This window comes from Syngnathoides biaculeatus, chromosome 11 (assembly GCF_019802595.1).
Source record: "Syngnathoides biaculeatus isolate LvHL_M chromosome 11, ASM1980259v1, whole genome shotgun sequence".
NCBI lineage: Eukaryota > Metazoa > Chordata > Actinopteri > Syngnathiformes > Syngnathidae > Syngnathoides > Syngnathoides biaculeatus.
In genome coordinates, this window is record NC_084650.1 from 24269491 (window position 1) to 24286294 (window position 16804).

Here is a 16804-nt window from a genome sequence, read left to right on the forward strand (position 1 = left end):
CAAGACTGGCTGCTTTTTAGAAGGATTTTCTCCATTATTCTTGTTTTCACATTCAAAATAGCATACGACATCGCAACGTGAAACCAAATTTATAACAAACTATATTGCTTGCACTTGATACTAATTGTGTGTTTTCCCACATAAAAAAGTCTTAGCACTTGCATAAAACAGTTTGCTTTTCTTCGATCCATTGATTTTTTTTTTTCCTTATAAAGCTTCTATTAGATAGCTAATATGAGCAGTGAGTAAGATGAAGGGGGACGTCTGCCTATCTGCCACCACTTGTTGGTACACCGGTGGGACTAAACAGCAGGCCTGAATGTCTTTTGTCAGTAAATGAGACTTTAATATGTTGCACCATGGAGATGGGACGTTGAGTGTGTGGCCCCTGCTGTTGCCTTCATCAATGTCGTGACACACATGGCGCTGCTTGAACCAACTCTCGTCTCGAGCAGCTGTCTGGAAGAGCACAAGTCTGAAACCCAAATCCTTTCTTCAGTGGTGTACATTCACCAAGACTGAAAGGGCTGTATAAACAAATAGAACAAAAAAAATAGCTACATTTTAAAATGTACATTATTTTGTTGTATGTGTATGTAATATATGTGAAGTGCATCATGCGATCGAATGTTCGTTTGCTTTTGACTTATAATGAAGGGTGAATATAACAATTTTGGTCTGGTTCTCAAACTAGATCCAGAGGCAAAGGTTGTTGTTTGGTGCACATTTTTTTCTTGACCCATCAACCTAATGGATGAACTTAGAGCAGCACATCTTGGCAAATGTACAGTCTCTAACAGACCCTCGCAAAGTCTTGAAGTCAAAATAAAATGTAAATCAGACTTTATTTAGTTTGTTAACCATGACTTGGCAGCACAAGCGAACAAGAGCAACACCTTGTCTCAAGTGTTGCCAAATTAGAGTTATTGTCTGCAAACCACTGCATGTGTAATGTGTACATTGATACAGAAAATGGATGGATTGATGGAAATAGTTATAAAGTAGAACCTCAGAGTTCAAACGACTTGGTTGGTTGGTTTTTGACCAAAAAAATCTGCTTAAAAAATGCCTCGGTTTTCGACCCAATTCTCGGCGTCCGAACGCCCGGCTGGGCAAAGCAAAACCCATGTTGACAGGGTCGCAGACTCGAGCCGAGCTATTCCGAAGGCCCACGGGTCAGTGTTGAGACGAGCCGGTGCCCAGCTCGAGTCACGCATACTCAAGACAGTGTCTGTTCATAGCGTGTGCCTCACAAGATTGTTTTTTGTTATTTCTCCAATATTTATTGTTGCTTTGGGACCAAAGAAAGAGCAGTACGGAAATGCGGTCACATGTTTGTTACTCCTCTTGCTAGCTAGCATCATATGGCCAAGTCGACTTGAATAAAAATTTAATTAAAGGCAGCTAGATGCATCATGAATGAGTGATTATATTATTTGTATATTCTTTACTAATTATAATATAACAACATGGAGAGCTCGTGCATGTTACGTCACAATTTTCGCTGTGCCATATTGCCATATATCAAAAACAGCTGCTAGACAGAGTGGGGGACATTGAACTGGAGCAGAATATACACAATGCCGAAGACTCGTTGTGCTGTTGGTTGTTACAACAGATGAGACTGTCACGACGAGGCTCGAGGGCGGACCCAAATGCACGACTCCAGAGGCAAGCAGGTAGAGTAAAAAAGCCTTTTTTCAGTCCGAGGTCTATGATCAGCAAGTCAGTCCGTAAGAGCAGCAGTAGCAGAAGAGGCAGGCTTACTTAGATGGTCCGGGGACAGGCGAGGGTCGGTACACGGCAGGTCAGGTATACAGGAGAACGTTCAAAGCAGGCAGAAGTATCGAGGGAGTCAGGCTTACGGGGTGAGTCGGAGAACAGGCGAAGGTCGGTACACACAGGTTGTCGATCAGGGATACGAGAGTGCTGGAACGGGACATGAAGCTCAACGATCTGGCGGCGGACTAGTTGTCCCCCGTGTCCTATAAGTACCGGGTGTACTCAGCCCAAACCAGGGTGCAGGTGTGTGCCAACTAATTGGCTGACCACACCCAGCCTGGGGAGGATGCCAGGAGCATGACATAGACAGATATTCAAATAGAACATTTTATGGAATACCAGCTAAAAAGACGGGAAAAGATCGATGGATTACGGCAATTAAAAGTGATGGATGGTGCCCAACCAAATACACACGAATGTGTAGAGATCACTTCATTTCAGGTAGGAATTATTCTTCTCAATCTCAAATTCCCAAGAAGTATTTATAATGCCAAGTTGGCTCATTTGAAAAAACTGCATTAAAAAAAAAAATAAAAAAAGACAGGCTCCAACGTACACGAAGCGTGTTACAGCCATACATTAATCTTCGGTAAACCTCTCACTGACAGACTTTTTTTTTCCAATATGCTTGTTCTCAAATGAGTCCAATGTGTATTTAAAAAAAGAAAATAAACCATTGGTCACACAGAGGTTTACTCAAGTTCAATGTGTGGCCGCAACGTGCTTCCATGTATGGGGGCTGAAGTCTATCCCAGCGGCTTATTTTCTTTATTTGAATACGCATTGGACTCATTTGAGAACAATGCATATTTGAAAAAAAAAAAAAAAAAAAACATGTCACGGAGAGGTTTACCGCGATTTAACGTGTGGCCGCAACACACTTCATATATGGAGGAGCCAACTCGCTGTCTTTTTTTTCCCCCAATCATAGTTAATAAATATGAGTTTGTGCAAAACCAGGGGTCATTTATTTAAATATTGTTATTTCTATTGAAAAAAACTGAGTGGCTCCATAACTATGTGGGATTTATTATTCTTGATTGAGAACAGATCCGGCAACAAAGTATTTGTATGCATCCAGACTTTTATACGCTTTCAAACTCTTCTGTGTAAATCTCGACGACTTACTCACCAGATACATGTGTAGTTCCATTTGTCCAAGACAAGAGGAAGCTGGTTAACAGTCCAATTTCTTATCGGCGAAAACATCTACATCGGCATTAAATATGGGTCCTTAATGCCAAGTGTCTCTCATTTTTCCATGTACCTTCATTTATTATCACCTTCTAAATGTTTAACGGTATCAGACAAAACTCTGGGCGTCGTGGTATAAGACGTATTTTCGCGTTGTCTCCAACCGACTTAGCATTGGAGAATGGTTTGTTTGACCAGTGACGTGGTTTGATGACGTAGGTGCACGAGCTCTATACCTCGTAATATTGCTACACAAGTAGCAGCTTATTCAAAAGATATACTTTACTGTTTTATGATAAGACAAAATTCCTATTTGACACAATTGAGGTTAGCATATTTGTGTGGCTCTTGACAGCCAATTCAGCTTCGCATTGGCAGTGTTCATACACTTCACATACTGTAGCGGTCTCTGAAGTTTTACGCACCATGGACCAGTGCCATGTAAAGACATATTTTGACAAACTACAGTCGACAGAATGAGTGAGTGTGGCCAGGGTACGTGCTCGCAGCTGAGCTCAACTGAATTGAGAAAGGCATGATTCATGATGTTCATTAAGTAATTCCCTTCAGTACGTTCGCTCAACAGATTTGTACATTTGAACAAGTCGTTTGTAAACGACAATACGATCCGACTCTACCGCTCTTCTCTTCCTAAAATGCAAAATGTGTTCAAGGGAACATTTGAAATTGGTGTGTGCTTTATATTGTGAGTGCGCATCACCACCTGCGAACCTGCTGATAATCCTACAGTGATACAAAATTTAAACTTTTAATTTAATTAATTTAAAGTGCCAATATTTTGGCTGTTTAGACTTCAATACGGAGAGACTCTAACATGGTCTTAGTATAAAAGTTTAAAATTCATTAAAAAAAAGCCTTTGTTTTGTCGTATGAGTGTCCTGATTTCAGGCCTCTCGGCAGAAAAACGTCTGGAACTCAGGAATGAATGGATGATTTTAATTCATATTTCACGTTACCTGAGGCACCATAGAGACAATGTGACATCCTGTGCCCTAGAAAAAGTTGGTCTGGCAAAATGGGTCCTCTGATACAATTTTTTTATTTTAATTTTTTTTTTTTGGGGGGGGGGCATGCAGACATTACATTGATAACATTTCAAACCAGTTAGGTATGTGCCATTTTCAGTTTGCTTCACTCTTGAACTTCAAGAGATCTGGTCAAACCACACACATTGTGAGTGTAAGAAAGCTATGATTACCCTTCTTTTCTTTTTGTGTAGGTTTCAAAGGATTTCAGACTTTTATGGTTTAGCCTGTGAGGATAAACAGTTGGCTTTAATCCCTTCTTCCTTTTAAGAATCAACATAACTGGCATTGGTTTGCGCCATGTGCTTTGAAATTAATGTTTGTCTTAGTTATTGTCTGCTGCAATGGCTGTGCTTCCAGTACTGCAAGTAGGACATTCTGAAGTTTACCTTATGTTTATGGGAACTTCCACAACAGAGTTGGGAAGAACTTTCTGAAGAATAAATGATTCCCATTTAAGGAATAACCCCACAAGTATGTGCAGCTCATATGTTTCATCTCCCTCAGGTGGCGAGATGGTTTGTGAAGAAAGACTGTAGAGCAGGAGTGTCAAACTCATTTTTCTCACAGGCCAGTTCGTGTTTCCCTCAGAGGGCCATTTTGACTATGAATTAATAAAAATGTTTAATCGTCTCATCATGTCTACATAATCAATTTGTCAATATATGAACCAGAATCCAAATCAGAAATCAAGGGTGGGGTAATGTGTTTTTCAGCTATTCATGTTTGGTAACACAAAAATGCTTGTAATCTCAACTTGATCATTTATGATCTATGACAACTTGAAATTTTGGGACAGATTTTTACAAGAGTCATGAAAATGGAAACTCGAGATTTGGCTTCGCGGGCCACATAAATTCATGTGGTGGGCCGTATCTGGACCCCGGTCCTTAAGTTTGACACCTTTGCTGTAGAGGAAACAATTGGAGTAGTCCAGATGATAGGTAATGAGGTTCAGTGCACCAGAGGAAGCCAGCGGTGATGTTCTTGAGGTCTTCGTCAGGTGTTTGACGTGCTAATTGAAGGGGAGGGTCTGGTCAAATGAGGGTTTGTATGTGGGGTGCTGTGGGTACAGAGGAGCCTTCAATCTTGGGGGTGCACCTGTGGCTGGATTTGGTCAGTGAGTTTGATTCAATGATGAAGATTTCTAATTTGTAGCACTTGAGTTTGAGGAAATTGGTTAGCAGCTCCGTTTTTATTTCTGTGACAGTTGGACAGGGTCGAGTGAGCAGCGGTGGAGATTGCTTTTTGTGTGTCTGTGTTCATGTGTGGGAGGAGGTGGGGTTCCAAAGTGCTTTCATTCTGGTCAGGTGTCTAGAAAGATCTGTGGAGGACAGAGACCTAAGGTGAGGAAAGAAGGTTGGAGGTGCAGCAAAAACTATGCCACCATAGCTGTTGTACTGTAGATGTTATCAATTTTGGTTTGGAAAAAATGGAGTATTGTTCAATAGAACCAGAACGTTCATCCTAACAGTTTTGCACTCTTGACTGATGAAACATTCAGTCATTTCATTGTATATTACTGTAGGTCACTGGGTTCAGTTATTGTCAACCCTGCTGAGGATGCTTGGTTCAATATTTTTTAAGTTGGGCTGTATGAAGTGAGCAGCTTAGCTTTCAACTCAATGGAGAAAGTAGAACCATGTTGTAAGTATTTGACATAAAAAAAAGGCAGATAGGGGAGTGAAGATATATACAAATATACAAAATTATAGGCAAAAAAACTACCCCAAAACATTCCATAAACATCCCACATGGACAATAATTCTCCAGCAGGTACAGATGGCTTGCTGCAGATATTGCAAACCAAGCTGAATTCAACAACTCCAGGAGAAATGCTACTTCAATAAAAGAAACTAGGATTGTTTTCTTTTGAATCATTCATATATTGTGTTACAGTTCTTTTTAAAGAATAACAATTTTAGAGGCATTTTCAGTTTTAGTACACAAGCTTTTACATCCATAATAGCAATTGCATGAAGTTTCCAGCCCTCTTTTTTTTTGTGTGTCGTAAATCTGACACAAAATCTATCCCCACACGTGCCGCAGGCGTGCTGGATCCTATCCCAGCTGGCTCTGGGCAAGATTTGGGGTACACCTTGAACCAGTCACCAGACAATCGAAGGGCACAAAAAAAACAAACAACCTTTTCGGAATCACATTCACACATGACAACACTCCCGCCAAAACCAGAAAGAAGTCAGAACTGACAGTGGACGACAATCACGGCAGAATGAACAGCATAATGTTGAATAGGATCCAACACAGTGTGGTAAGTGAGCTGCGCCAGCTAGCTAGCCAGTAAGATAGCTAGAACAGAGGCTGCAGGACCAAGCTGGCGAGGATTTACGGCACCAATACAGGTGTGAACTAACCTGAGTTCTACCATTGTCCTTGGATCCTGGTTTAAAGTAAATCATTTTAAATTCTAAATGGAATATCGCCAGCTAAAACGGGACAACATACTCTCCTTCCAGTGGGGTTTCAGAATCCTGAACCTACATGTAAAGGTGAAATTTTCACAAGCATGTTGTATAGATATGTTACTGAATTAGGACATTATAGAACTTCTGCTGTGGCAGCACATATGGGCACCGGGTGGCATCATTCTGCTCAATGCAGCACTGGCGTCAAAAATTGGAGTTTAGAATGTTCAGGAAAAGCATTCAACCATGCTAATGACAATAATTGTCCTCCAAGGTAATCCAATAGGTTTTCTGCCATGCCTACCCTAAATATTTACACGGGATTATGTGAATCAAGAAGAAATAAAGTACCTTGTTCAGTTTGTATAATCATGCTTCGCCGGTGAGAACATGCTCAGTTTTTTAATCAAACAACAAATGGACAGTGTGCTTGGAATCTTAAAAATTTCAGTATGCTTTTTTTCCCCCTTTATCAAACATCTTTAATTAGGTTCTCAGTGAGTAGCAGTGTCACTATCACTCAAGTTTGGTAGCAAGTTTAAAAGCATCAGATAAAGTCTAAATTGTATGGATTGGGCCTTAACATGGCTCCTTTGATGAATGCTATGAGAAGACCCTCTTTCACTTTGAAGCCTTATAAAGTGATGTTTATCTCCAAGAGCGGTTTGTTCGGTTTTCTCTCCAGCATGTATTCTCTATGCATATGTTCAGTGCAACTTTAACGCATCAATGTGCAAGATTAAAGAACTCTATGGTTCTCAATAATTAGGTTTTTATAGGACTGTATTCTAACTATGTAAACGGAGAGTCATTGTTTATGCTGAAGTTGGGGAATTGAGTTACAGCCTAACAGAGCTCCTGTGCGGCATCATTTCTTTGCTCAAAAGGAAGCAGGAAAACCGAGTTCAGGACATTTGGAATCATTTTTCCATCCCATAAAAAAAATCATCATTGTTGATGAAGGGCTTTCTATTAAATGCTGAACTGCTTCACATGAGAGGGGTTCATCCATTTGTTTACATGAGTGGCCGGCCCTACGAACTGAAATACAAATAACAGGTGAATAGTGTTGTCATCCTGAGATCTATCTATCTATCTATCTATCTATCTATCTATCTATCTATCTATCTATCTATCTATCTATCTATCTATCTATCTATCTATCTATCTATCTATCTCTATCTATCTATCTATCTATCTATCTATCTATCTATCTATCTATCTATCTATCTATCTATCTATCTATCATTAATATCAATATTTGGAAATATATTATCTCTCCTGGTACAATATTGTTCCACCATCAAATACAAGTATACTTATATATTATAAATAAGTGGCATGCTGCTTGCCTCGCAATTCTGAGGATCCAACTTCAAAATCGGATCCACCTGCATGGAGCTTGCGTGTTCCTCCCGTGCCTGCATGGGTTTTCTCAGGTACTGGATCCCCCACCCAGATTGCAAAATCATGCATGTCAGATTAATTGAAGTAACTCTGCAATTCTTTCCCTTTTTTGGTGATAAATTCTAAAATTCCACAGTGCAAGGTACTACAGTCTCTTTAGCCTATCCCTTGATCTCTTTTTTTTGTGTGTGTGTCAATAATTTAAGGTTGGTGGTGGGTCCTTCTGCTTTGTCACATAAAAAAAAAAATCAATGACATGTTAAATGGAACAAAAATTAAGCGTTCTAGCTTTTGGTTTGCCAAGTGAGCTACAACAGAACCCTCATAGAAATTGCCAATATTATAACTGAAAGTCAGACAAGTATGCTGCTTTGTTCCCCTCCTGATAGCACTGGACTGGATTATAGCAGGACACGAAACAAGAATTCAGTGGCCTCTCAACCATCAGCTTGAGAAAATTGATTTTGTAGATGATGCAGCACTTCTGTCTCATTCACACAGAAGCAAAAACAACAGAACAGCAGAAAATTGGAATTGAGTGAAAAGAAAAAGTAAAGAACTATGCATTATTGATTCGCATTATCACAAATTTCCATGAGATGGACAGAATTCGACTGATGCTAACTATTTCACATATTTGCTAGTATTTTAAGCAATCCAGCAGAAACAAAACTTGACATAGGGGTCAGTATTGGCAAGACGGCAGCTCCATTTAGAGACAACTTACAAATTCACAGACAGCATCAGTAAAAACAACAAACAAAATCTATCCATACTTCGGTCTGCACCACTAAAAAATACAAAAGACTTCAAACATTTATTAACAGATGCCTGGGGCATGGTTTGAAGAATATACGAATGATGAACCTTGGGAGAAAACATAGGAGTACGTGGAAAAATTAAGAGACGGCAATTGTGCTCGGATAGGACACACACTTACAAAAACGACAACAAAAAATGCACACCAGGAACTAATGTGAATTCTACGAGGAAAGACAGGCTGAGTAAGACCAAAACAACTTGGAGGCTGTCAATCAAACAAAAAATTGGCAGCTGGGTCTTTCCTGAAACCAAATGGAGGCAATGGTCCAAGAAGCTGTGAGGAGGAGGAACCTCGCTGGTGACCAATGCCCAAGGTTGGGTCTCAGGTTCTTGATAGAATTCGAATGTATTTTGTTTCTATTACTTTTGCAATTTGTAAAAACAAAATATGGCTGAATTCAAAATGACATTGAAGATTATTGGCTAACCGACCGCTGTTGACTTGTCAAACTGTATGTACGAGGTCAAGGATATGTGTGACAGAAAGAAGACTTTAGCTGAAAATGAGTATTGAATTCAGGGTGTTTGTTTAAATGTCAGCAAGCCTCCCAGCACCTCACAAGCAGTCTAACTGCAATTGACACAGACCATATGGCTGCTATAATTAATCACGGCGATTAGTTTTTGGCTCGCCTTCCATGTCTGCACAGTCACTGGTGTAATAGCACAATCCTACGAGCAAGAAATTCTCCTAACTTTTTATTACAGTTGTTTAGTTAACACTGTAATAGAGGGCATTTTCTTTGGGAAAAATAGAATTTAAATATGACATAAGCAATATGTAAACACACCCCAAAAGGCTGCTATGAGAAGAGAAAAAATTATTTAATTTCACTATTAAAATTAATCAGAGCCCAAAATTGAGAAGTTAGTCCATCTCCTAACCTCCAACATTGTTCATATCCCCCTAAAAATGTATTAGTACAGCATTTATTGATAATGCATTTTAACCACCTCCCACCCAAAAAATAAATGCCCATCCTTTTTTTTTCTAGCCAACAACTACGCATAATACTGACAAACAGAATCAGAGTGAAGGGACACCAGACAGCTGAGAGGATCCAAAAAAATAAAGAATTAGCAACATATCTACTTGACAAGTAAGTTTATAACCTCTTTTTGATTTTGATTTTGTCATGCAGTCTAAAAAAATGAAACCTCACACTGCTAATATTTAGTGTTAGAGTAACAGCCCGTTATTTATAAGATACACGAGCATATACAGTAGCAGTATATTTAGCAGCTGTAGCTAACATCCAGTTAATGCAGCCCTATGTGGGCACAAACCAGTGCAATCTGTAGGCCGGTCCCAAGCCCGGATAAATGCAGAGGGTTGCGTCAGGAAGGGCATCCGGCGTAAAAACTGTGCCAAACAAAGAGCGACAATGAGCGTTCATCTAAAGAATCCCATACTGGATCGGTCGTGGCCCGGGTTAACAACGCCCGCCCCCGGCACTGCTAACCTGCAGGGCATCGGTGGAAATTCAGCTACTGTGGGTCGAAGACAAAGAAGAGGAGGAAACCGGATCCAGCGTCAGAAGAAAAAAAGGAATGCACAGAGCCTACAACTGAGTGTAGGGACTTTGAATGTTGGGACTATGACAGGAAAAGCTCAGGAGTTGGTTGACATGATGATTAGGAGAAAGGTTGATATTCTGTGCATCCAAGAGAGCAGGTGGAAAGGTAGTAAGGCTAGAAGTTTGGGAGCAGGGTTTAAATTATTCTACCACGGAGTAGATGGGAAGAGAAATGGAGTAGGGGTTATTTTAAAGGAAGAGCTGGCTAAGAATGTCTTGGAGGTGAAAAGAGTATCAGATCGAGTGATGAGACTAAAATTTGAAATTGAGGGTGTTATGTATAATGTGGTTAGCGGCTATGCACCACAGGTAGGATGTGACCTAGAGTTGAAAGAGAAATTCTGGAAGGAACTAGATGAAGTAGTTCTGAGCATCCCAGACAGCGAGAGAGTTGTGATTGGTGCAGATTGTAATGGACATATTGGTAAAGGAAACAGGGGCGATGAAGAAGTGATGGGTAAGTACGGCATCCAGGAAAGGAACTTTGAAGGGCAGATGGTGGTGGACTTTGCAAAAAGGATGGAGATGGCTGTAGTGAACACTTATTTCCAAAAGAGGGAGGAACATATAGTGACCTACAAGAGCGGCGGTAGAACCACGCAGGTAGATTATATTTTGTGCAGACGATGTAATCTGAAGGAGGTTACTGACTGTAAAGTAGTGGTAGGGGAGAGTGTAGCTCGACAGCATAGGATGGTAGTATGTAGGATGATTCTGGTGGTGGGTAGGAAGATTAAGAAGACAAAGGTAGAGCAGAGAACCATGTGGTGGAAGCTGAGAAAGGAAGAATGTTGTGCGGCCTTCCGGAAAGAGGTGAGACAGGCTCTCGATGGACAACCGAAGCTCCCGGAAGACTGGACGATGACAGCCAAGGTGATCAGAGAGACAGGCAGGAGAGTACTTGGTGTGTCATCTGGTAGGAAAGGGGAGAAGGAGACTTGGTGGTGGAACCCCAAAATACAGGGAGTCATACAAGGAAAGAGATTAGCGAAGAAGAAGTGGGATACTGAGAGGACTGAGGAGAGGCGAAAGGAGTACATCGAGATGCGACGTAGGGCAAAGGTAGAGGTGGCAAAGGCTAAACAAGAGGCATATGAAGACATGTACACCAGGTTGGACACGAAAGAAGGAGAAAAGGATCTCTACAGGTTGGCCAGACAGAGGGATAGTGATGGGAAGGATGTGCAGCAGGTTAGGCTGATTAAGGATAGAGATGGAAATGTGTTGACTGGTGCCGGTAGCGTGCTAAATAGATGGAAAGAATACTTTGAGAAGTTGATGAATGAAGAAAATGAGAGAGAAGGAAGAGTTGAAGAGGCAAGAGTGAAGGACCAGGAAGTGGAAATGATTACTAAGGGTGAAGTCAGAAAGGCATTACAAAGGATGAAAAATGGGAAGGCAGTTGGTCCTGATGACATACCGGTAGAGGTATGGAAGCAATTTGGAGAGATGGCTGTGGAGTTTTTGACCAACTTATTCAACAGAATACTAGCGGGCGAAAAGATGCCTGAAGAATGGAGGAAAAGTGTTCTAGTTCCCATTTTTAAGAACAAAGGGGATGTTCAGAGCTGTGGGAACTATAGAGGAATAAAGTTGATGAGCCACACAATGAAGTTATGGGAAAGAGTAGTGGAGGCTAGACTCAGGTCAGAAGTAAGTATCTGCGAGCAACAGTATGGTTTCATGCCTAGAAATAGTACCACAGATGCATTATTTGCCTTGAGGATGCTCGTGGAAAAGTACAGAGAAGGTCAGAAGGAGCTACATTGTGTCTTTGTGGATCTAGAGAAAGCCTATGACAGAGTACCAAGAGAGGAACTGTGGTACTGCATGCGTAAGTCTGGTGTGGCAGAGAAGTATGTTAAAATAGTACAGGACATGTATGATGGCAGCAGAACAATGGTGAGGTGTGCCTTAGGTGTGACAGAGGAATTTAAGGTGGAGGTGGGACTGCATCAGGGATCAGCTCTGAGCGCCTTCCTGTTTGCAGTGGTAATGGATAGGCTGACAGATGAGGTTAGACTGGAATCCCCTTGGACCATGATGTTCGCAGATGATATTGTCATATGCAGTGAAAGCAGGGAGCACGCAGAGGAACAATTGGAAAGATGGAGACATGCACTGGAAAGGAGAGGAATGAAGATTAGCCGAAGTAAAACCGAATATCTGTGCGTGAATGAGAAAAGTGGAGGGGGAAGAGTGAGGCTACAGGGAGAAGAGATAGCGAGGGTGGACGACTTCAAATACTTGGGGTCAACAATACAGAGCAATGGAGAGTGTGGTCAGGAAGTGAAGAAACGGGTCCAAGCAGGTTGGAACAGCTGGCGAAAGGTGTCTGGTGTGTTATGTGACAGAAGAGTATCTGCTAGGACGAAGGGCAAAGTTTACAAAACAGTGGTGAGGCCGGCCATGATGTACGGATTAGAGACAGTGGCACTGAAGAAACAACAGGAAGCTGAACTGGAGGTGGCAGAAATGAAGATGTTGAGGTTCTCGCTCGGAGTGACCAGGTTGGATAGGATTAGAAATGAGCTCATTAGAGGGACAGCCAAAGCTGGATGTTTTGGAGACAAGATTCGAGAGAGCAGACTTCAATGGTTTGGACATGTTCAGAGGCGAGAGAGTGAGTATATTGGTAGAAGGATGCTGAGGATGGCGCTCCCAGGCAAAAGAGCAAGAGGAAGACCAAAGAGAAGGTTTATGGATGTGGTGAGGGAAGACATGAGGGCAGTTGGGGTTAGAGAGGAAGATGCAGGAGATAGGCTAAGATGGCAAAAGATGACACGCTGTGGCGACCCCTAACGGGACAAGCCGAAAGGAAAAGAAGAAGAGCTAACATCCAGTTGTGCTAATATTTGTTATTTTGTTGAAGCTAGAAGTGTGTTTTGTGTGACTAATTATCACAACGTGATACATTCTTTATCCCACAAAGATGAAAGGCCCCTTTTGAAAATCATGCTCGTCTATATTAGTGAGATGCATGTCTTCATCAGAGATTCGAGGGCCCGTAAGGATTAGTGAAGTTTAGCCCCCTTCAGATCTTGCTAGCAGTTTTCCTTCAACTGGTGCACAATAAGTCATAAAAACAACATTTTACTTGGAATTGCACCATCATGATTCACTCCAATACTTGGACGATGACTATATGCGCCTTCATATTAGCACATTTATTGTATGCGAATGTTTCAACTTTTTGATGGACCTTTTCGGCCTGGGTTGGCTTTCAATTTCTATGAGCTTCGCATTTTAAAATTCAACTTTACACTTCTAGCCTTGAGTAACATAGCATGTGAATTCTGAATCACAGATTTTTTACAGGTGGATGTTTATTCCCCCATCCGTTTAACGGAAGCCCAGACTTTAGAAGTGACCTATAATAGCAAAGTGCCCTAAGCCCTCATTAGTATGCACTTAGCTGTCAGAGTATGCGTCACCTGCTGTGTCGAAGGGCACCACACTAATTATCCTTGGGATGACTAAAGTGTAGATTATGGCAACGTTTCCTTGTATAGAAACACAAAGACTGGCCGTTCGGTACGGAAGTCAGACGAGGGGTCACGTTGGAGGGGCTGAAGTGCTCATGCCCGTCTGCTTTCGAATCCTATCCTTCTGCTGATCTTTCACCTTTAACTCTAGGAGTGATAAGACCTCTGCTCATGCAGCTGCGCTGCTGTGGAGGGTTGCAGAGTGATAACAAAACGCTAACAGTTGAGCTGTTATCGCCTTGATGTTGACATTCACCTCATTTTCTTTGTAACATTTGCTCAAAAGGTGTAGCGTTCTCCCTGAGAAAACTGCAGGAAACCACAGGGGCAGAAACAAAGTGAGGGAAGACTGCACAGGTATGACCAAGAAGTGCAATCACAAATAAAGCATGTGAGTGTGTCCGCCTGCTGAGCCACAGATTTGTGACATTTTGACAGCTCTATTAAGAATGTACATCTGGTCTATACAGACTGTTATTATTATTGCGTGGTGCTTTGTCAGAAAGCTTCACATCAGCTGGAAGGAAGAACTTTCTGATCTACAGGGTCCAAAATAGGTAGATACCCTCACCCAAAATAAAAATTTGTCCACATGAACACACTTGGAACATTGTGAATGTTCAAAGCCTGAAAAAGCAACAACACTTGTCTTGACTGTGATATTGTCACGTTATATTTGCATTACATTTATGAATAACTTCTGTCTAGAATACGTGAGCTTCTTTCCAAAATGAGCTGTTAATCTTGCCATTATCTTGTGATGAATGTTTGGAGAGAGCCAAATAATTGCTTTAACACTGACACTTGAGCTGTTATCTTCTTGATGCTGACATTCACCTCATTTTCACACAGCTAATATTACACTACGGAGAGCAACTAATACATACATGCATACAAATGCTTCTTAACAATGCTGGGATGCTCAGCATATAAATTGCAATTATGCCCAATATAATCAATGCATCAAGATGTGAATTTGAACGAATCTGCATCAATGCAGTGGCAGATCATAATCATCATATAACAACTTTGCTTGTTGGTTTTCAGCTTTCCCATGTAACAAATATTGTGTATTGTGTTGGTTTAAACATAGGATGATTACAGTTTCAAACTCCCCCCCCAAAAAATGTAAAGACTGCAGCAAATGATTTTTGGCCATATTCTCTGCGGTGGACAATGGTGCGTACAGTATCGACACCTTCTGAGGATACTCGACCGGAGATATCAGACCCTTTCACATAGCTACACAAAAGATAACACCAGTTCATCATTCCGTCTCTTCTTCCATACATCCATTTTCTTCTTCTTATTCAGAATTGGGTCAACTGAACAGTAAGCAGATAAGAGGGCTTCCCTCTCCCTAGCCACTTCCTCCGACTCTTCTGAGGGGATCACTTTATGAGAGAGGTGTCTATAATGCATCCTAACCATGTGCCTGAGCCACTTCATCTGGCTTCTCTTCCTGTGACGGAGCACCAGCTCACTTCCGAGCATTTTCCGAATCACTGGGCTTCTCAAAATGATGAAACTTGAACTGCAGTTACAGATACAGGCGCACTACTTCCAGTTCCATACAATTCTTGAGTCCATGATCGAGTGCTTTTGGTCACAACCCAGAGCGCATATACACAGGGGGAAGGTGGGAATAGAGCTTCGCCTTAGGGTTTCAACCCCTTCGCTACGACACACTCAACCAGAGTCCGCATCACTGCAGCGGATGCTGCTCCAATTTGCCTCTTGACAACACCGCTATTTGTAATAACCCTATTGTCATGTACATGTAATATCACAGCCAGAGGTGTAGTAACTGTAGAAAAATCCACTCATGAACCACTGAGTAGATCAGTTGTTTTTTTTTTGTTTGTTTTTTTCTCAACTTTGTTTGAACACATTGAATAAAAGTAGTAGTAAAAATAGTCTCAAATGCTGCTAAGGCAGTTGCTTTTCATGAGTTTATAAAGCAGCCCTGTTTCCTTTGTGATACATGCTGTATGTAGGTTACATCTTTTTTTTTTAAGGAGGGAGTACCTTTTAACCTGAATAATATGTAGAATTGAACTCCTGTAGCAGGGGAAATTTAGAAATGATACAAGATGATTTTAGTAGAAAGGATAAAAGAAAAGAACTAAACAGAGCAGGCAAAATGGGTCCATTTATCAATACAGTTGACACTAAATTTATCATATTTAAGGTCTAAATTTATTATATTTGTGATGTTGATGTGACATCAATAGCAGAAGCATAATTAGACATTTGAGATCTGTCAGTTTTTTATGTTTTTGGGGAAAAAAACACACACATTTAACAAACAAGATTCCAGTTGCCTTGATTCAACCTTTGCAGACTACCATGATCTGAATGGCTGTGAACCTTCACAATAAAAAAGAAAAAACATGATTTTAGCAAATTGTGCTATTCACCATACTGTAACCTCATTCTCCTTCGAATAGAATATACCAAAAGAGGTACAACTTTGTGTTGAGTAAATATGCTCATTAGATTTCTACAATGTTTATTTGATAGACTCCTGTAGTTTGTTTGTAACATGATGTTGTTAATATTTATATAGTTATAAGCATGCCTGAAGCCATTTCCATCCCTTCATTTCCAGTTACCTTAGAAGGTGTAATGCATGACTGACTAATTCTTATCAAAATTTTAAATCTGCCGGTAACTTTCAGATACTAAAGAGAATATCAAGTATTGGTAGGATACTTTTATGTAATAGTGTTTTAATTGTTTAGATGGCTGCAGAGGTCCCCCCCCCCCATTTAGTTTTAATTTTACCAATTTATTTCCCTCTTCTTCAGTAAAGTCAAACCAGGTTGCTGGGGAAGCAGTTGAGGAGAAAAAAGAAACTGTACGTTGAAACTGCATAATATACTGAAAATCTGCACACTTTACTACAATATTTGGATTTGGGTTTTGGATTATAATGAAATACATTTCTTTGGGGGACCTTTACAGTACATACAGTACAGTACGAGTCAATTATGCTCCACTAATTAGGCAATTCTAATGCAGTTATGTCAAGTCCTGGACATTTTTTCTATCCATCCATCCAT

At 40.8% G+C, this 16804-nt stretch overlaps 2 long non-coding RNA genes across 2 annotated transcripts; one reads left to right on the forward strand and one right to left on the reverse strand.

The window, feature by feature from the left end:
* Positions 1-292: 292 nt before the first annotated feature.
* On the reverse strand, positions 293-3029 carry LOC133508941 (uncharacterized). The gene is made up of 3 exons (XR_009797194.1): positions 2915-3029; positions 1768-1929; positions 293-527 (listed from the first exon to the last, which is right to left on the reverse strand). It is a non-coding gene; the product is annotated as an uncharacterized LOC133508941 (long non-coding RNA).
* On the forward strand, positions 2036-14145 carry LOC133508940 (uncharacterized). Its single transcript, XR_009797193.1, has 3 exons — positions 2036-2223; positions 9673-9777; positions 14026-14145. It is a non-coding gene; the product is annotated as an uncharacterized LOC133508940 (long non-coding RNA).
* Positions 14146-16804: the final 2659 nt, after the last annotated feature.